General features: G+C 51.5%; 1 long non-coding RNA gene across 2 annotated transcripts; it reads right to left on the bottom strand.

Moving 5' to 3' along the window:
- Positions 1 to 465: 465 nt before the first annotated feature.
- LOC108351370 (uncharacterized) lies at positions 466 to 3299 on the bottom strand. 2 transcript variants are annotated; one of them, XR_001838641.3, is made up of 3 exons: positions 3141 to 3299; positions 1108 to 1434; positions 466 to 647 (listed from the first exon to the last, which is right to left on the bottom strand). It is a non-coding gene; the product is annotated as an uncharacterized LOC108351370 (long non-coding RNA). The 2 variants fall into 2 exon arrangements; XR_001838640.3 differs by lacking the exon at positions 3141 to 3299 and adding an exon at positions 1535 to 2731.
- Between the last annotated feature and the right edge of the window lie 15137 nt (positions 3300 to 18436).

The following is an 18436-nucleotide window of genomic DNA, read 5'->3' as shown; positions in this document are numbered from 1 at the left end:
CCAGGACCTTGTGCTTCCTAGGCAAGCGCTCTACCACTGAGCCAAATCCCCAACCAGAAAAGGACTTTTTGTTGTTGTTTTGGTTTTTCGTGATAGGATTTTTCTGTGTAGCACTGGCTGTCCTGGAACTCACTCTGTAGATCAGGCTTGCCTCTAATTTAGAGATCTTCCTGCTTCTACCTCTACCTCCCTAGTGCTGGGACTAAAGGTATAGGCCGCCACACCTAGCCTAAGGATATGGTTTTGAGAAGGTGGTGGCTGGGTGGAAGAGATGGCTCAGCTGTTGAAAGTCAGGCTTTCAACCCCCAAAAGAAAACAAGCAAACAAACAAAAACAAAACTAAACTAAACACAAGAGAAGGTATCATTCTAGGGGCGACCTGAAGGTTGATATGCATATAACTAGTAAAAAGTTTTCCCAGGACAGGGAGTGTCTTAGGGTTTCTTTTGCTTCGAAGAGACACCATGACCATGACAACTTTTATTTTAGAGACAAGGTTTTTCTATGTTATGGCGACTCTTAATAAGGAAAACATTTCATTGGACCTGGCTTACAGTTTCAGAGGTTCAGTCCATTATCATCTTGGCAGGAAGCATGGCGGCATTCAGGCAGACATGGTGCTGGAGAAGGAGGTGAGAGTTCTACATCTGGATTGCAAGGAGCAGGAAGAGAGTATCACATTGGGTGTGGCTTGAGCATCTGAGATCTCAGAACCCACCCACTAGTGACACATTTTCTCTAACAAGACCATACTCAGTAATAGTGCCAGTCCTTGATGACCAAGCCTTCAAACACATGAGTCTGTGGGGACTTTCCTATTCAAACCACGACAGGGAGCCATGAGGCAAGAGGAGCATGTTTGGAAGGCTGCTAGGCAGGGGATTGAGCAGGGCCAGTTGTGGAAGAGCTTTTTGGCCCAGAGGATAGAGTTTGCATAACCATTGTGACGTTTGCTCAGGGGACTTACAGAATATACTAACACTCTGACTTCTAGTGGAGAAAGGTAGGGGTGAGGTGGGCTACAGGAAGGTCTCTGGACGTAGAAAGCAGGTGGGAGGAAGTGAGAGGTGGTAATTTAAACCATGTCAAAGAAAGCCCCCAACTCACCATAGAGTGTACAAGGACAGACCCTGTTGTGTCAATGGCACTGTACACAGATGTACATGTTGTTTGGGTAGAGAGCTTTTGCTCTTGTTTTTGTGAGACATGATCTCAGGTGGCCCGCGTTGCCTTAAGTTTGACAGGTATGTAGCACAGGCTGCCCCTAGACTTCCGTTCCTTCTGTCTCTGCTTCCTAAATGCTCAGATTTCAGGCATCTGCCACTGTGCTTGGCTTTAGCATGGTTTTGGAGGTGCTCTCTTTTCAGAGTAGCCCTGGACGACTTTGGCTCTTTCCTTGCGGCGCGAAGCCTCCGTTTCCCACAGCTGGAACACCTGCATTTGGTAATAACAAAGTGAAAAGGAGGATGGACAGGATCCACACAGTATGGCCCATAGTAGGTGCTTTAAAATCATCACATAAACCAGTACTGACCTCTAATTTGTGGCAATTTTCCTAGTTCTTCCTCCTAAATTTCCTGGTTCATAGTAAGTACATCATGAGTTTTTTGTTTGTTCGTTTGTTTGTTTGTTTGTTTTTCTGGAACTTCCTTTTTCTTCACACAATAGCAGAATTGCTTACTAAGTGCAGGGTATGTTTCTAGGAGAGCTCATCTTTAATGGCCTTGGGGCACCCAAACCACCTTTGCCTATAGGACCAAAATTTTGCATTTTGTGATAGCATTAAGAGAACCGAGGTCGGGGTTGGGGATTTAGCTCAGTGGTAGAGCGCTTGCCTAGCAAGCTCAAGGCCCTGGGTTCGGTCCCCAGCTCCGAAAAAAAGAAAAAGAAAAAAAAAAAAGAGAGAGAGAGAGAACGGAGGTCAGAGGTTAAGAGATGATGAGCCTAGTTAGACCTGGTGGAGAAGGGAACCTCATTGGGGTTGGGTCTTCCACCTTCCCTAGCTGAGGGTACAGTCAGGAGGCCATGCTGGCATGGTCTCAGCAGATGCAGTCAGGCTTCCCAGATTGGGGCCCAGTAGAGAGCTGGGAGAGAGGAGGAGACTGGCTGGGGCCCTGGGGGGCTGAGGAAGGCTGAGGCTGCCAGCTGACCCTGTTATTTTTAGCTCTGGAATGTGCCTCCTGAGCCCCCTTCCCTTCTGTTTATCTTGCTTTGGAGTCCCGATTCCCTCTGGCAAGTCTGTGTCAGGGGAGAGAATGGGGACCTGAGGGTGTCATATGGGGAAAGATGGGAGAGACAAGAGACCAGCTGGGTTGGGTCCTCCCTCCCCCTCGCCACCAGCATGCCTTTCCCTCCTTTCTTTCCTGTTTTCTATTACTTTCCTTTTATCTTTTTGGAGAAAGACTTTCAGGATCCTCTTGCCTCAGCCCCCAGAACAGTAGAGTTGTGAGTGTGGGCTATACACCACATCAGGGTCCTCTCCTTCCCTTGTGTTTTTTAGTTGGTGAAATGGAGACAACCCAGTTCTGGGAAACCTTGGCTCTATCCAGTCTTTCACTATGCTCAGCCAGGCTCCCCCATCCATGCCCCTTCCAGGACCTCAGAACACACTGTGGCTCTCTTGGAGAACACAGTCAGCTTGGAGTCTGTCCTTTCCTCTGTGAGGTTGAGAGCAACACAGAAATAGGGAACTCTCCTGATGCTGGGACACTGCTGAATAAGTATCAGGCAGTTCTACCTACGGTCAGTCACGTGGCAATGGCACCAAGGGTACTGAGGGCCCTGAGTCTCTAGGGGTCTTTGTAGGTCACTCGGAGGAAGCCACTCCCTTCTCAGAAGGCTGACTTAGTCAATGCCATATCTGGGGAGGTTCTACTCGGGGATGATAAGGAACCATCATCCACTGCTTTTCTCCCTATACCCTCAAAAAAAAAAAAAAAATCAGCTCTAATGCTAAAAGTAAGAGTTTCTGTGGAGACAATTACCTCCTGTCCCCAGTCAAAGACTTAGATCTCAAGGGCACAGATGCCAAGCTGGTGGAAGGCAGTACTGCTTTGATATCCTCGTGAGGACTTTCTCAGGCTGATTCCTCCTGTCCTCTCCTTTAAGCTGGTGGAGCTTAACAGGGGGTCAGCACCTACCTCGGTTGTCCGGGTGTTGAGGGGACAATAGGAGGATTCTGGCTGCTGATGTGGCTAATGTGTCAGTCCAGAGCTGAGCACACACTTCAGACCCAGAAATGACCCGAGGGCCTTGTGTACTGTGGTGTGGGCATACCCAGGCCAGATGTGGTAGAGGACAGGGCGGGGACCGTCATCAGGACAACCTCTTGCTCCTGGGCATGGGGCCAGGGTCACTTAGAAGGAAAAAAAGGTGACAGCTGCCACATCCCAGGAAAGGCACTGACCTTTAGAAAGGGAGACAGAAATAGCCCAGGACGAGAGAGGGGTGGGGGTGGGGGGACGGGGACAGACATGCTCCTGTGTGAGAGAGAGGTTCAGGCCGGCAGCACTAGGCAGGGAAGAGCCACCTCAGCACCCCTTGTGCCAGGCACCCTGCTGGCTAGGCCACATGCCACTCCCTCAGTTTCCAGCAGCTACTCTGCAGGTGGGTTTTGTCTTTGTTTTGCGCAGAGAAACCTGAGTCTAAGAGGAAAGGTCAAACCTAGAAGAACAGAGCTGGACCCATCCAGATCTAGCTGGTCTGACTTAGTACTTTGCTCAATGGCTACCACCCTCCTAGAGTACTCCTAAGATGCTGTACAGGATAAATGAAAGTGCTCTTAAGCCTGCCCGGACTTCCCTTAAGGTCTGGAGGCCCCAAAAGGCCAAGTTCAAGTACTTGGTTTACCAGATGGACTTAAGCTTCTACCTCGAGATAAGGTATCAATTTTCCTCCCTCTCTTGCTCAAGAAAGGGAAAAACCAGGAGTTCTTCTGCCCACCCCATACTCGAGGTTGCCAAGCTCCCTGCTGGGCTGAGCCCTAGAAACCCTTCCCCAGAGGCTGTGGCAAGGACACACCAGGGGAATGGCCCTAGCTCAAGCTGATGTCTGGATAGTGCGTGTAACCGGCTCAAAATAACCCGTGAGGATGGGCTGGCTCCTTTCCTCCCCTGCGGCTCCCAGCCTCAGCAGCTCCAGCTGTTTCTGCTTATCTGAAGCCAGGGAGGCTGGTTGCCTGGATACCAGCGCTGCTGATTAGCAGTTAGGTCCTTCAGTGGCAGACAGAGACACAGCATCCCCAGCCAGCTGGGCGTGGCATCTCAACCCCCGCGGCTCTGGCTCTAAGAAGGATTGGAAACTGGGTTGGGGGTGCTCTCTGCTCCTAGTCATTTCTAAGGGGCACTTTGCAGAGGAGAAGCTGAACCCAGCCTGCTTTTCGCTGCTGCTGTGACCTTAGTCACATGAACCTCTTTCTTCTTTCAGGCTTTTTTTTTTGGCACGGTCTGATGTAGCCCAGGCTGGTCTGGAACTGGCTGTATAGCTGAGGGTCTTCTTGTCTCTACTCTCCAGGTGCTAGGATGGCAGGTGTTTGTAGTCATACATGACTGGTCATTTTGACATCTCTGGGTTTGTTTTTTGCCCAGAGGGAAGAAGAGCCTCTAACCCAAGAGACTATTTACAGAGTATATTCAGTGATTGGATGACCAAATAAGCATGGGGCATGACGGCTTCCTCCAGCTTAGTTAGGCTCTGTCTGGAACCTTCGACTATGTGTTGGTAAGGGAGGCTGCTGAGGGAGGGACTTTGGAGCCAGACTTGTGACTCCCACTGTCTCCAAGAAAGGGGCTCTAACATGGCATTGTCATGACATGATATATGACTGGGTGTTCAGGGCTAAGCTGCAGGTGGGCACAATGGGGGATGGGCTGAGAAAACCAGGCAAGACAGCAGGTCACTCATCCCAGTGGGGCCCAAAAGGAGGGCAAGATTGGCATCGATCCTTATGAAGGTTTCTGTCGGTCATCCGTTTCCTGCCAGACTGTCGGACTGCAAGCATAAGACCAAGGCACAGAGGAGAACAGGACTCAGCATTGTAAGCTGCTCAGGGTGTCCTGTCACAGGCCTGGGGCAGGACCAAAGGTGAGGATGGAGTAGACATGTAACCCAGAGGGGAGGGAGGGCCTTCTGGTATACCTGCCTCTAGTGGTACCGCTGTGTTCGAAGAGGATCTAGGCAGACCCCAGGGATAGAGAGCAGCTGGGGTTGGTGATACTGACTTTACACGGTGAGATGAACTCTTCCAGTTCATTGCTTAGCTCTCTAGAGCCTCTGTCCAGTGTGCCAGCTTGGTGGAATAGGCAAGGGGACAGGACAAGAAGCAACAGATGATCGCAGGCCTATGGGGAGCCTAAGGCCTGTACAGTTTTCCTCCTTAATCCTCTTCATTTAAAGGGCTGGGAAGAAAAGGCTGGAGGAGGGACTGGGTATCATTCACCAGGCCCTTACCTTTTCTCTCTCTGAATGGGGTGGTGAGATCAGCCTATGCCTGTTGGTAGCACAGAGGAACCCATGAATAATGCAGGCAGGAGTGTGGCTTCTAGAAAAATGGTTACCATTTCATCAAAGCAGTCAACGTGCCTCGAATACAAAATGGTGGGTGGCTGGAGTGACAACAACAGGGAGAGCTCCGGCTGCCTTCGTCAGACTGAGGGAGTTGAGACTTCAGCTGGGCAGAGTTGCCAAATTGCCCGAGGCAGGACTTCCATACTAAAGTAACAGCATCAGCAGGAGATGAACTTCCTCAAGGAAACGGACGGAGGGTGCTTCCAGAAATGGGTGTATACGGAGGCAAAACATGGATGGATGGACTGAAGGACTTTTAGCAACTTGGGGTCTTTATGTACTGGGGAAAACCAAGAGGTGTGGGGAGCAGGGATTGCTTAAGAGTATAATGAAAAAAGTAGGCATGTCCATGACCTCAGCACTTAAGAGGTAGAAGCAGGAGAATCAGGGGCTCAAGGCTACTCTTGGATACATATCCAATTGAAGGCCAGCTAGGGCTAAATAAGATACTACCTTCACAAAGAAATCTTAAAAGAAGGGATAAGATTATGGCTGCTTAGAAAAATCCCCAACTCCTGATAGAGCTCACGACACAGGCCTCAAAATGACAGGCCTGCAAACTTCCTCTGAGTTCCGTGGGAATCCATGCAAAGATTTCTTCTCCCCAGACAGGGTTTCTCTGTGTAGTCCTCACTGTCCTGGGACTCGCTCTGTAGACCAGGCTGCCCTCAAACTAAGAGATCCATCTGCCCCTGCCTCCCAAGGGCTGGGATTAAAGGCTGCACCACTACCACCAGCTCCATGGAAGGATCTTGGCGAAACAAGAACAATTTTGAGTATAAGCTAACTGTGACACTGCCATCAAATTGCTGTGCCATCAAGAAGCCTGATGTCCCATTGTGATTTGAGGGCTTGGGAGTGCAGGCCTTGTTCTAAGCTATTGGGATAGCCTAGGCTGGCAAGGTACAGGTCCTGTAGAGGCCTTCAGAAAACACAAGCCACCATTCTTGATGACATGTTGGAGGGCGGGAGAGAAAGGAGTATCAAAGGAAGCCTGTGGGCACTGGATATAGGGTGAGTTCCATGTGGGAGAGGTGCTAGACAGAGCCTTTGACGCTGGACCTCAGGAGTGTGGATAGGTGACGCCCTGCCTTCAAGGCCACCAGAAAAAGGGGTCAGGTGCAGGATAGATAATGGCGATGTTCTCCCGTCTGGGCCCTTAGCTATGGGTAATTCCGTCATGTAGGCAGGGAAGACCCTACTGGTTTTGGTTCCTGAGTCTCCATGAGCCCACCTAGGCTATCTGAAATCTTTTCTCCTTGCCTGCACATGGGCCTTTGGGCTGTTGCTGCTTCGAGAACACTTTCCCATAGGAATGCCCCAGGAGAGAGACTTTCTCCTCCTACCAGCTCTTCTGCTGTCAGCAATGAGCCCTGAAGGGCGTTGCACATGTGGGTGCTCCCAGCAAACTCCCATGGGTGCCCCCGGGGTGCTGCTCGGGGAGGTGGAATGGCACAGGTAGAGTGCAGTCTCTCAGGGGGCTGGGGCTGCTTTCCTGTGGAACTCAGATCATGGCAACACCCCAAAACAGCACGTACACAAACCTAATCCAATTACAGAAGCAAAGGCCAGCTCAGAGAGCAGAGCAAAATGAAGGCTGTTTGAGGAAGCTTAGAGGGCAGGAGAAGTCACAAAACAGTGAGTAGGAAGGTGATTCGGACCTGACAAGAGACAGAGGGTCCCAGTGACTGGGGAAGATAGGTGGGTGCCAAGTTCAGTAGCAAGTAGGGAAATTCAGGTCAAAAGAGTGCCCGAGGGTCTAGTAGGTAAATGTCACTTGTCCACATATTCTTCATTCTTAGCTGTACTGACAGTATTCTGTGGGGGGGTTGGGGGAGCTCACAGAAGGAACACAGCCCAGCTGGTTGGAGCAGTTCCCCAGAGTGGGTAGAAGGCAAAGGCAAGACAGGCCTTCAGAAAATGGCCTCTTGACAGTCTAGAAGGTTGTGAGGGTAGGGACTGTGTCATAGAGATGGTGGGCCTTAGGGAGAAGCCACAGCTACTCAGGTAAGGAAGAGGCAAGCACGGAAGAGTACAAAGGTGGAGAGACAGGAGAGAGCTGGGGGATTGCTGATAGCTCTGGTGGCCTTGACAGGGTTTACCAGTTGTGAGCGTGGGCCTGGGTGTGTGTGTCACTGTGTGCCCCTGCGTGTGTGCATGCCTCTGTGACTGTGCACCCAAACGTGTGCAAACATGTGTGTCGCTGCCTGTGTATGGACCTGCATGCGTAGCACAGCTTGGTGAACAATGAGACAGTGCTGTATGCAGTCCCACGTGCTCTGCTCCTCTGAAGACTTGCCTGCACTAGGGCACCCATAAACAGAGCAAGGTATGTGTTTGCACGGTGGAGACCAGAACTGGCAAACCACTGGCTGAGAAGCCAGCCGGGAGAGGGTAGTGGCCCATGCCTTTGATTCCAGCACTCAGGAGGCAGAGGCAGGCAGATTTCTGAGATTGAGGCCGGCCTCATCTATAGAGCGAGTTCCAAGACAGCCAGGAGTACACAGAGAAAGCCTGTCTTGTGTGGGTGAAGGGGGTGGGGAGGAGAGGAAGGTCGAGGAGCATTGCTACATGGCACATGTCAAGCACACATAAGCCCTTGTGTTCAGTCTCCAGTCTCATGGGGGAAAACAAGCAAGCAAAGCAAATGTGAGAGACACATAATTTCATGGGTCAAGCAGTGCTCCTAACCATTTGGAAGTCGGAGTTGTGGTCGGCAACAAAGCCGTTGCAGGTGAAATTAGGTGAAGCTCGGGCCACAGTGGATCAGAGTGGGTCCTAATACAAAGATGGATACTCTCATACAAACAGGGAAATCTCAACACAGAATCAGAGGGAAGCCTATGGGAGCAAGGGAGGCACGGATTTGAAGTAAGGCTGCTATAAGGGAAGCAAAGGCTCAAGCCTTCTGGCAACCATCAGAGGGAGGAGGGAGAGGAAGGAGGAAGATGGAAAAGGAAAGCTTCCTCTCTAGATCCTGCAAGTCGAGTGTGGCTTTGCCAGCGCCTTGATGTCAGACTTGCAGCTTCCAGAGTGTAAATGTCTGTTCAAGTCACCCAGTGTGTGTGTGACAGTTTGTTACGGCAGCCTTAGGAACCCATCACATCCTTCCTTCCCACTTCAAAGAACCCAAGGCTTACAGAGTAGGCTGAGGGCATGCCCAACTCAGTCAGGTACTGTCTAAAACCGGGAGGGGAAAGGAGGGCAGCGCTTCTACGGGAGGCAGGTGAGCTGACGTGGCAGGCCCTTGAGAAGGACATGCTGACAGTGATCATGGAAGGCCTTGACAGGAAGAGGGAGGAGTCTGAGAGGGCGAGCGGCACTGGCAGATGAGCCCGACAGGAAGGACATGTTCAAAGCTGATGGAAGGGCACCGTAGCAAGGGCAAGAATAAAGGAGAAACCAGAATAGAAGTGGTGTGGTACGCTGCAATCCACACGAAGCTGAGCCTTGCGGCAGGGACTGAGAGCAAAGCAGTGTTTGGAAGGTGGGGGAGGTGGAGTTTTTAAAGCATCATTAGAACCAGGAAGAACCGCCGAGGGCATCGTGGGCTTATTTAGAGCTCACAGATGTCAGATATTCCTCAGGGCTGTTCACTGTTGTTCTGTGTGGAGGTAATGGGGCACACGTTTCCTTTTAATGTTTTTAATTGAAAAATAAAAAGATTATTTTATGTGTACGAGCGTTTTGCCTGCATGCATGTTTGCGCGCTGTGGCACGCATGTGCGCGGTGCCTGTGGAAGCCAAAAGAGGGCGTTGGATCCCCTGGGACTGGAGCTACACACGGTTGTGAGCCTCCAGGTGAGTGGTTGGAAATGAACCCAGATCTTGTGTGAGAGCACTCAGTGCTTTTTTCCCCCTAAGATTTATTTGTTTTATATATGAATGCTCTATCTGCATGTACACCTGCATGCCAGAAGAGGGCATCAGATCTCAGGATAGATGGTTGTGAGCCACCATGTGGTTGCTGGGAATTGAGCTCAAGATGTCTCTGAAAGGTTAATGCATTCCTGAGAACTGTTTGAGGGTCTAGCAGGGGAGTGCAGCTATTATAAACCCTTAACCAGACCTGGCCTTCTCTACTTGGGGATGGTCATCCCTTTGAGGACTGTGTACCTTCAGGAGAGATACAAATGGAGCCATGAGGGAGGGAGACACTAGTCTAGTCAGCCAGATCAGCCTAAATCGGCCCTGGTGATCAATGGGGTGACAGATGTCACAACGGTGACAGATGTCACAACCACATCACCCCGACATCTGAATATAAAAATCTTTTTTTTTTCTTTTCTTTTTTTTCGGAGCTGGGGACCGAACCCAACCGCTCTACCACTGAGCTAAATCCCCAACCCCAAAAATCTTTTTTTTTTCTTTTTATGTGCACTTGTGTTTTGCTTCCATTTATGTCTGAAAGGGCCAGATCCCCTGGAATTGGAGCTTCAGACAGTAGTGAGCTGCCATGTTGGTGCTGGGAATTGAACCCAGGTACCCTGGAAGAGCAGCCAGAGCTCTTAACCACAGTGCCATCTCTCCAGCCCTCTGAGTCTTCAGCCTTAACCAATGTGTTTTCTCTAGATCCACCCCACTCCCCTTAGACAGTCTCATGTAGCCCATGGGAGCCTCAAAGTTGCTATGTAGCCAAGGGTGATGATCTTGAAGTCCAATCTTCCTAGAGCTGCTTCCTCGGTGCTGGGATGGCAAGTGTGCGTGGCCACACTTTGTTTATCCAGTACTGGGAACATTGAACTCAGGCTTCAGGCTGAACAAGCACATCCCACCCAGCTCCATCTCAGGGAGGTGAGCTTTGCATTTGCTACAAAGTATCAAATGTATTTCCCTTAACACTCACACTCCCCTATTCCGAGTTTCCCCACCCCTAACCTTTAGCCCACCACTGTCAACTCTGGTGGCCTAAAGCCTGAAGAACCTAGAAAAATCCAGGCAGCCCTTATGCCAGGTGGCAGAAGGCTTTTGCCCTAGCATTTCCTCTCCCTCCTGGGTATTTCTTTGTTCTCTGTCTCTCTGCCACCAGAGTTGACAGAATTCACCAGCTGGGATGAGCTTGGGCTGGTTGGCCCTTGCCTCTCCTGAAGGCTGTCTGTCCATCAATGGGGCCAGGCATAGAAGGAAGACCCCTGGGCTCCAATAGTCTAGGGTAGTGACTGGCTCCTCCCAGTCACTGGGGCCTTCTCTCTGCTCCATTTCCCCTGTGTCTGGGTCACAACTCTTTGTGTTGGCGGAGGAAGGGCACCCAGAGGCTTGCCCTTGGCTGAGGACAAGGATCTATATGATGTCTTCTTTGACCTTGAGAATGCTTCTGCCTGCCCTGCCTGGCAGCAGAGGAACTGGAGCTGGGACGTTCTCCTCTGGCACTGTCTGTCTGAAGGCAGCTTCCAGACATCTCCCAGGCACTTTGTCTTCTCTTAATGAGTCAAATTCCCATCTGAGGCCTGAGGGACAGACAGGGTGAATGATGGGGATGAAGGTGCCAGCATCTACCTTCAGGGGGCTGGGGTACTAAGAGGAGGGACTCCTGTTACGGGCCTGAATCCATGAACCCCCTGACACCACTGTCAACCTGAATATAGGGCATCTTTTGCTCTTGGTCCACACTTACCTGGGAAATGCATTTCTCTCCTGCTCAAATACAAGGGCTCTGTTTCCTACATCTCTCCATTTGCTATGTGACCGCTGGGTATTTATTTTATCTTTCTGGACCACGCGCGTGTGACAATGCAGGTTAATCAAATAGTTCTGCTGCCTGCTGTAGCCTTTACTGAGGAAAACTGGGGATTTTGCTTGACTCTGGCCACATCCGAATCTCTTTTTCCTTTTCCTAAGACCAATGGAATGAGTATGTGTCTTTTGGTCATTGTTTGAGACAGCATCTCCTACAGCCCAGGCTGGCTTCAAGCTTGCTAAGCACCCAAGAATTGTCTTGAACTTGGGACTCTAATTTCTCTCTACCTCTATAATCTATTAAGATTACAGGTATGGCCCTAAAGCTTGGTACTTGACAAGCAAGCATGCCCAGTTAAACTATATTACCTGAGAGCCTCCCCTAAGTCTGCCTGTCTGTCTGTCTACCTATCTATCTTCTATCTATCTATCTATCTATCTATCTATCTATCTATCTATCTATCTATCTACCAATCATCTATCTGGTCTACATAGGAGCCAGTTCCAAGCCAGGCAGGGCGATACAGTGAGATCCTGTCTCACTGTGAGTGTTTCAGGGTTGCCCTTTCCTCTCTCTCTCCCTGTTTGCTCTCCTCCAGACTCTAAGTCTTCACTGATGTCCAGAAGGCAGGGTTCTTCCTTTCCACTAGCACTGGGAAGCATGGGGACCATTCATACTGCTCCTGCTGCCAGTGCTCTCTGAGTGTTCCCAACCCTCTCTCCGGCTCTGCCACCACCCACTTCCTCCCAAGAAAGAACACTGCCTATACTTGTCTATGCCCCTACACTGGCAAGAAGCACACAGCATCACTGGAGAGGTTCCAAGGCCCACACCTGGGCTGCCTTCATCCTGGAACTACACACAGGTCTAGCAACAGAAGAATATTTATTATTGAGCTCTTTTTGTCTGGGGGACTCCAGGCTGTTTGTGTCCTCCTGCCTCCTTTTATGGAGGCTAGAAAGCTTATGGGGAAGAACCCACTGGGTACAGAGAAACAGCCAGGCCCTGGTGCTTGGAGCTTCTCAGGGTCCTTTCTTTGCACCCCAAGTGCTGTGAAGAAGGAGGGGGTGGTGAGGTGGCTGAGGAAGGACGAGAACGTGAGAAGAGAGAGCCATCCTAGTTTCTATAGCAACCACACATGTGAGCCAGCTGCTGTCACCATGGAAACAAGGGGAGCCTGCTCAAAGCCTGCACTGTCTCAAGGGAAACACATTTTTTTTTTTGAAAAAAAAAAAAAAAAAAAACCCAACCCTAACAACAACAGAAACCCAAACCTTTGATAAAAATAAAGAAAAAGAATAATGAAAGCCACCCTCTCCAGGCCTCGCTGGCACTGCGGCATGAGGTGACAAAGGAGTGGGGGGGGGCTGCTTAAGGAGGAGGTGTGGGCAGGAACATTTGCTGCTGTAGAGGGAGATTTGTTGAGTCAGTATTTCAGAGCTGAGTGGGGGGAGCTTTGAGATCACCCTTGCTGATGGATGGGGGAGGCTGGGTGTGGGAGGAAGGCTGGAAGGGAGGTAGCGGCTCATACCGGGCTCCAAGGCAGAAAGAAATGCATGCAGGGAAACTGGCATCCCTGGAAGGAGGGAAGGGCTAGTTAGAATCTCCTGCTTAGGGTCATGTCAGGGAAGATCCATCAAGACCAGAGTTACTGAATGACATGGCACGCCGTGGTAGGGCCCCACCCAACAGGTGAGCTGTGCCCCCTAGGGTCACGCTGGACCTCTCTCTATGTGTCATCCTCCGTGTGTACGTTTGCCCGCGCATCACGGCAGATGTACTTATCCTCTCTGCAAAGATGAGGAGTAGGGCCCAGAGAGCTGCCCCAGGTGCCCCCCAGCCTCTGTGGAAGAGTCTGAAGGTACGGGGCGGGGAGATGGGGCATCTGCCAGGGCCATGGTCGTGGCCCACATAATGGAAGATCAAGGACATGTTTGAGAGGAACCTCTGGCTTCCTCTTTGTCCCGTGGCTCCTCTGTCCGCACTTGGGGTTTGTGTGGCTTCTACAGGAGTCCCAGAGGTGAGGGTGAGGAGCAAGAGGGACAACCCGAGTTGACAGATAGCTTCACTCTGCCCTCATCTTGCAGGAACATTGTGCGCCCCGGTCGCAGCCCTTCACCTCCTCACTGCTACCCCCCCCCCCAGCTTCGGAGGTGCAGCCACGTGGCTGAGTTGCCATGGAAACAGTGGAGTTCCATTTGAAAGCACTGCTCAGTGTAATCTGAGATGGCTTGGGGGTGGGGGGGATGACTGGAGGGTGGAGGTGGCTGGGGAACATCCCACACCTGTTAAATTCTCCAGCTCACCTCTTTCCTACAGGAACTGTCTGGGCTTTCTTTGCCCTTGGGGTTCTTTAGGATAACCTCTCCCGTAGTCTGGCCATGGACCCCTTTGTAATCTCGGGTGGCAACTGACAGGAGCAGTTATCTCTATTGCATAACTCCGTTAGCAAAGAACCAGAGTACGTGAGGGGTGGGAGGGGATCTTGGGATTATTTGTGCAGGAAGGACGTCACACCAGGGACCCAGAGCTCTTGAGTTGGGAACGCGATGCCCACCTTCCTTCCCCCTCTTTGCATCTCCCCAGCAAAAATCCTGGCCATTGGCCAGGAGCTGAAACAGGCTAGGGACTGAGATCCACAGGAGACCAGAGAACTAGGCCTGATTCCCGCTTCCCCCCTCCCTGGGGAGGCTCCTGGGTAACCCTGTACAAGCCACTTTGGGACCTGTTTTTGATCACGCCATAGGACAAGGTGAAATCACTGGCCACTCCTGTAGCCTCTCTTGCTCTCTTGCCCTTCACCCTCTCCTCCGGGGTTTCTTCATAGCCCCCCAAATGGAGTCCCAAGCAGAAGAACCAGCTAGAGCTGGGTGCCAATACTCGCCTTTTCTTTTCCACAATCTCTACCACTGCCATAGTCACAGCAGAGAGAGGCATTACGAATTTTGTTTCTGGCTGGGGATTTAGCTCAGTGGTAGAGCGCTTACCTAGGAAGCGCAAGGCCCTGGGTTCGGTCCCCAGCTCCGGAAAAAAAAAAAAAAAAAAGAACCAAAAAAAAAAAAAAAAGAATTTTGTTTCTTCACTTTGCTGTGTGACTTGGGGCTAATTGCCTAGCCTTTCTGAGCCTCAACTTCCTCTCCTCTGAGATAAGAATAAAGGAAGAGCCACCGCAAGGAGTGTCTGGGGAATTCAAAGACAGTGCCTTCAAAGCGATGAGCACACCTCCTGGTGTCAGCTGAAAACGTGTGATCCCAGTTGCTTCCTTCTTCCAAGACTCCCAAACACACCTCAAGTCCTCCTGGAAGACTTCCATTTTCCCAGGGAGGGGTGGAGCTCCGTGCTGCCATCCTAAGTGCCAAAATGTTCCCCTTTATGTCCCCATTTAACAGATGTGCATGCTGAGGAACAAGGAGTATTGTGCTCAGGTTACTTATTAAGAACATTCAGGATCAAGATTCAAACTCAGTCTGCTGAATTCTGTTTCTGAATGACGTATGCCTCACCCATGGTGGCAAACCATTTCTCGGCCATTTTCCTTCCGTTCGAGGTTGTTAAGGCAAAGGATTTCTTTTTTGTCCTCTTCTTGCCTTGGTTTCCTGCACTGGATGGAGGAGGCCAGGGAGGTTCCTACCCTAGTGGCAGGAAAGGCTAGGGACTCAGCTGTACCTGGTTTAACCTCCCAGCAGGTGCTGGGAGCCAGGCCGGAGTCTGCGGGAGGCAGGTGACCTGGCACAGGCATCTCTGGAGGTGAGGAGGTGGGGTTCCAGGTGGCTGTCAGGGTCGGCTGACTTTCCACCCAGCGTTGACCTTGGTCCCTAGACTGTAACAGACCAGGATTGACGAGGGCTAGATGCACACACAGTCTTGACCTAGTTTTGTTTATTTGGGAACTTCGGGAATCTTGTCTATGTGAGGGGAGAGAAGAGATGAAAGGACAGAGTAAAAAGGTTGGGGAGGGAAAGGAAGAAACGGGAAGGAGGAGGAGGGAGGGAGTGGAGAAGGGTGGGAGCCGGGAGGAGGATGGGTGGAGGAGGACTCAGGAAGAGAGGAGGAGAGAGGAAAGGCAGCCCGCACGTGAGCTTTGAGAAGAAAGGATGAGAAAGCAAGAAATTCGCTTCAAGGGAAGGATGGGGATGGGGGAGGGGGAGAGAAAGAGCGGCAGTGTGGTGGAGAGTAGGATGGGAAATGACAGGAGAGGCCTTTCGGGGAGAAGTGAGAAACAAAGGCCAGACAGAGCAGCTGTCCTTTCTCCTTCACCAAGTGAAGTCAAAAGGACCCAAAAGGACCGGAGGCAGCGTGACTCAGCCTGGCCCACCGGCGGACGAGCCCCTTCTGGCTTAGCATTGTCTACTAGGGTGTGTGTGTGTGTGTGTGTGTGTGTGTGTGTGTGTGTGTGACACATGCACGCACTACCTTTCTGAAGCCCCCACTTGGATGATTATCTTCCCTGCCCTGCCTCTGTTTTTTTTTTTGGCTGGCACCTATCCTTTAGAGTTCTCCCTGGCTTCTGTCAGACAGCCTTTTCAAATCACACAGGGGAAGCAGCCAGTCACTGTGGAGGAGAAGAGTGGGGCTGCAGATGACTGCCATCCATCCAAGGGGTCCCCCTCCTCCCATATCTAAGGCCTGGCACCTTTGGGAACCAGCTGCCCCCCGAGTAAAAGAACCCCAACGTATCCAGAGTTTAACAGGGGAGAAACACTGGGTTTTAGCTCGTGCAATCCTCTAAGATGTCTGTGGGACTCCGTTGTGCAAAGGGGAAATGAGAGCTAAGGAGGTTTGGTTATTTGCCCAAGGCCCCCTCACAGCCCAGGAGGAGAAACCCAGGGGTTTCTGACTCTCCCTTCCCAGGGGGAAAGGTCATGACCATCCTGAGGTTTGAACCCAGGGCAAGGATGAGGTAGGAGATGTGGGATGAGCTAATGATCTGGTCTATCTGCTGTGTCTCAAGTTCCTCATCTAAGACCACTGTAGGAGAGGGCAGGATGAGAGCAGCTGACCAAGGAAGTCCAGGCATAGCTTAGTAAGGCCAGAGTAGGCTGTGGTTCCCTGGCAAAGAAAGAGGGTCATTGGTTTTCTGACCGGCAACTCCACCACTGTCTTTGGGGAAGGCCAGATGGACAGTGATAAGGCTTCTTTCTTATAGAGCTTTTGAGACAGGATTCCAAAGTCTTTCAATATCTCTCCTCTCCTCTCCTCTCCTCTCCTCTCCTCTCCTCTCCTCTCCTCTCCTCTCCTCTCCTCTCCTCTCCTCTCCTCTCCTCTCCTCTCCCCTCCCTTCCCCCTCTCCCTCTCCCCTCTCTCTTTCTCCCTCTCTCTCCATTCTTATCTCTAGAGAGGTTTTCCACAGCACACAACGTATGCCTGTCTTCATTCTATAGGGTTGGTGCTTTCTGGCTGATGGAGGACCAAGGCCACATAGCTAGGAGTAGGGAGGGCAGGTAGCACCTGGATGCACGGGCAGAGATGTCACTTCTGTCCTCAGGGCATCTTTGTGGGTTCTTAAGAGAATACTAGTTACTTGGCACCACCATACTCAGGCTTCCAAGCCTTCTCTCCCTCCCTAATCCAGCAATACCCCTCTGAAAACCCAGTAGGTGCCATGGCTTGCTTTGACCCTGCCTGGCAGCCAGTTCGTGCCCTTATCTAGCCTGCTAGTCTTCTGTTCACCTCCACCACTGACCCTTCAATCAAGGTTCTGATTAGAGTATGGGAAAAGGCTTTCCTCTGCCCCTCTCCTCCCCTTGCCCAGATGGAAGTCCTCCTTCCCTAGGGACCAGTGATGCAGCAGCTTGGTAGCCATGGTGATGGCCTTCCCTTTGGGTTTCCTATTGATGCTGAAGGTTGGAGAAAATGTGTTCTGTACACACACACACACACCCCTCTATGTCCACTTCCAGTTCCAGGTGAGGGGGGCTTTTGGAGTGGGAGAGCACCCTCTTCCAACTGTGGCTACTTCCCTGATCAGTCTGGGCCAGTTCAGAGCTGTCCAAGCAGCAGAGAAGACCAGAAGACAGACAGAAGGACACTGAACAAGAGAAAGCTGTCCCCAAAGGAAAACTGGAGGTGGGGGTAGAAATGGGTCAGTCTACTTCGTCCTGGAAGGACAGAGGCAGGGCTGTAGGAGGAGACTGAAAGGAGAAGGGGGCCAGATGTCAGGACCAGCCCAGAAGCCAAGGTTCCAGAGAATCTGAGGAAGAGGCAGGGAGGGGTGGGCTTCTTATTTCTACTATCCCTTATCCCCAGGGGGTCTCCTGCTGCGCTTCCCGGCCGAGAGAAGGCCCCTCTGCTCCTCCAACATGATCAGTAATTTCCGGCAGACATTTGAGGTCTCTGACATCTGCATAATGTGGGCCAGTCTCTTAGCAACGGGGAACAGCTGTCTGGCATTTCCAAGATTAAACTGTAACTTTACACGGTCCTTGCCAAGGGGAGGGGGTGGGGGAAGGGGATAAACACTGCCTCCTGGCATTTCCAAACTCATTTAGCTTTTATTCATTTCCTGCCTCCAGTAAAGAGGCCAGGGATTTGGGCTGGGCCGGGCTGTTACTGCCCCAGCTCACGACAACCTTCACCAAGGCTGCAGAGACGCCACCACCGCCTGCCAGTGGCTCATCGCTGAAATCTGTTTGAGGACAGGGATGAGATTTCGCTATCCCTTTGTTTTGTTCTTATTCTGTTTGTTTCTGTATGGACCTGGCACACTAGGGGTAGGTGGAGTCTGGAGAACCAGGCAAGGGCGGCTCGTCCTTAATCCAAGTCGGCTGTAGGCTGCTTTCCCTTCATCTAGCGTCTGGGCTTGTATCTGCTGATGACCTTGGGCCCCACGCCTCTCCTGCCTGCATCTTCCTCTCCCCGTCTGTAAACGACGGTTCTGCCACTCCTGAGCATGCAGTGAAGGTGAACTTGATGCTCTCAGGCAATGATGTCATGATGAATCTTCTGTTCTGTTCCTTCGGTCACCCTCCCCTCCTGAGTTAGCAACCTCAGCCTCAGCTATCCAGGCTGTGACACAGCCTACCTCCCCAGAAGCTATCAGCTTGAACTCCTGTTCCCAGTAGCCCTGAGCGATGACCCTTTGCCCTGATAGATGGAAGCGGAGTATGACAGCCCCTCGCTGGCCCCCGGGCTGTTGGCAGGAGGTGTCCTCATTCCCTGGCCTGCTTGGGCCTGGCAGCTCCTGTGTCCAATCGC

Source organism: Rattus norvegicus, chromosome 6 (genome assembly GCF_036323735.1).
Source record: "Rattus norvegicus strain BN/NHsdMcwi chromosome 6, GRCr8, whole genome shotgun sequence".
Classification (NCBI taxonomy): domain Eukaryota; kingdom Metazoa; phylum Chordata; class Mammalia; order Rodentia; family Muridae; genus Rattus; species Rattus norvegicus.
The sequence above is the reverse complement of the archived record's forward strand: the minus strand, read 5'-3'. Positions and strand labels throughout refer to the sequence as shown.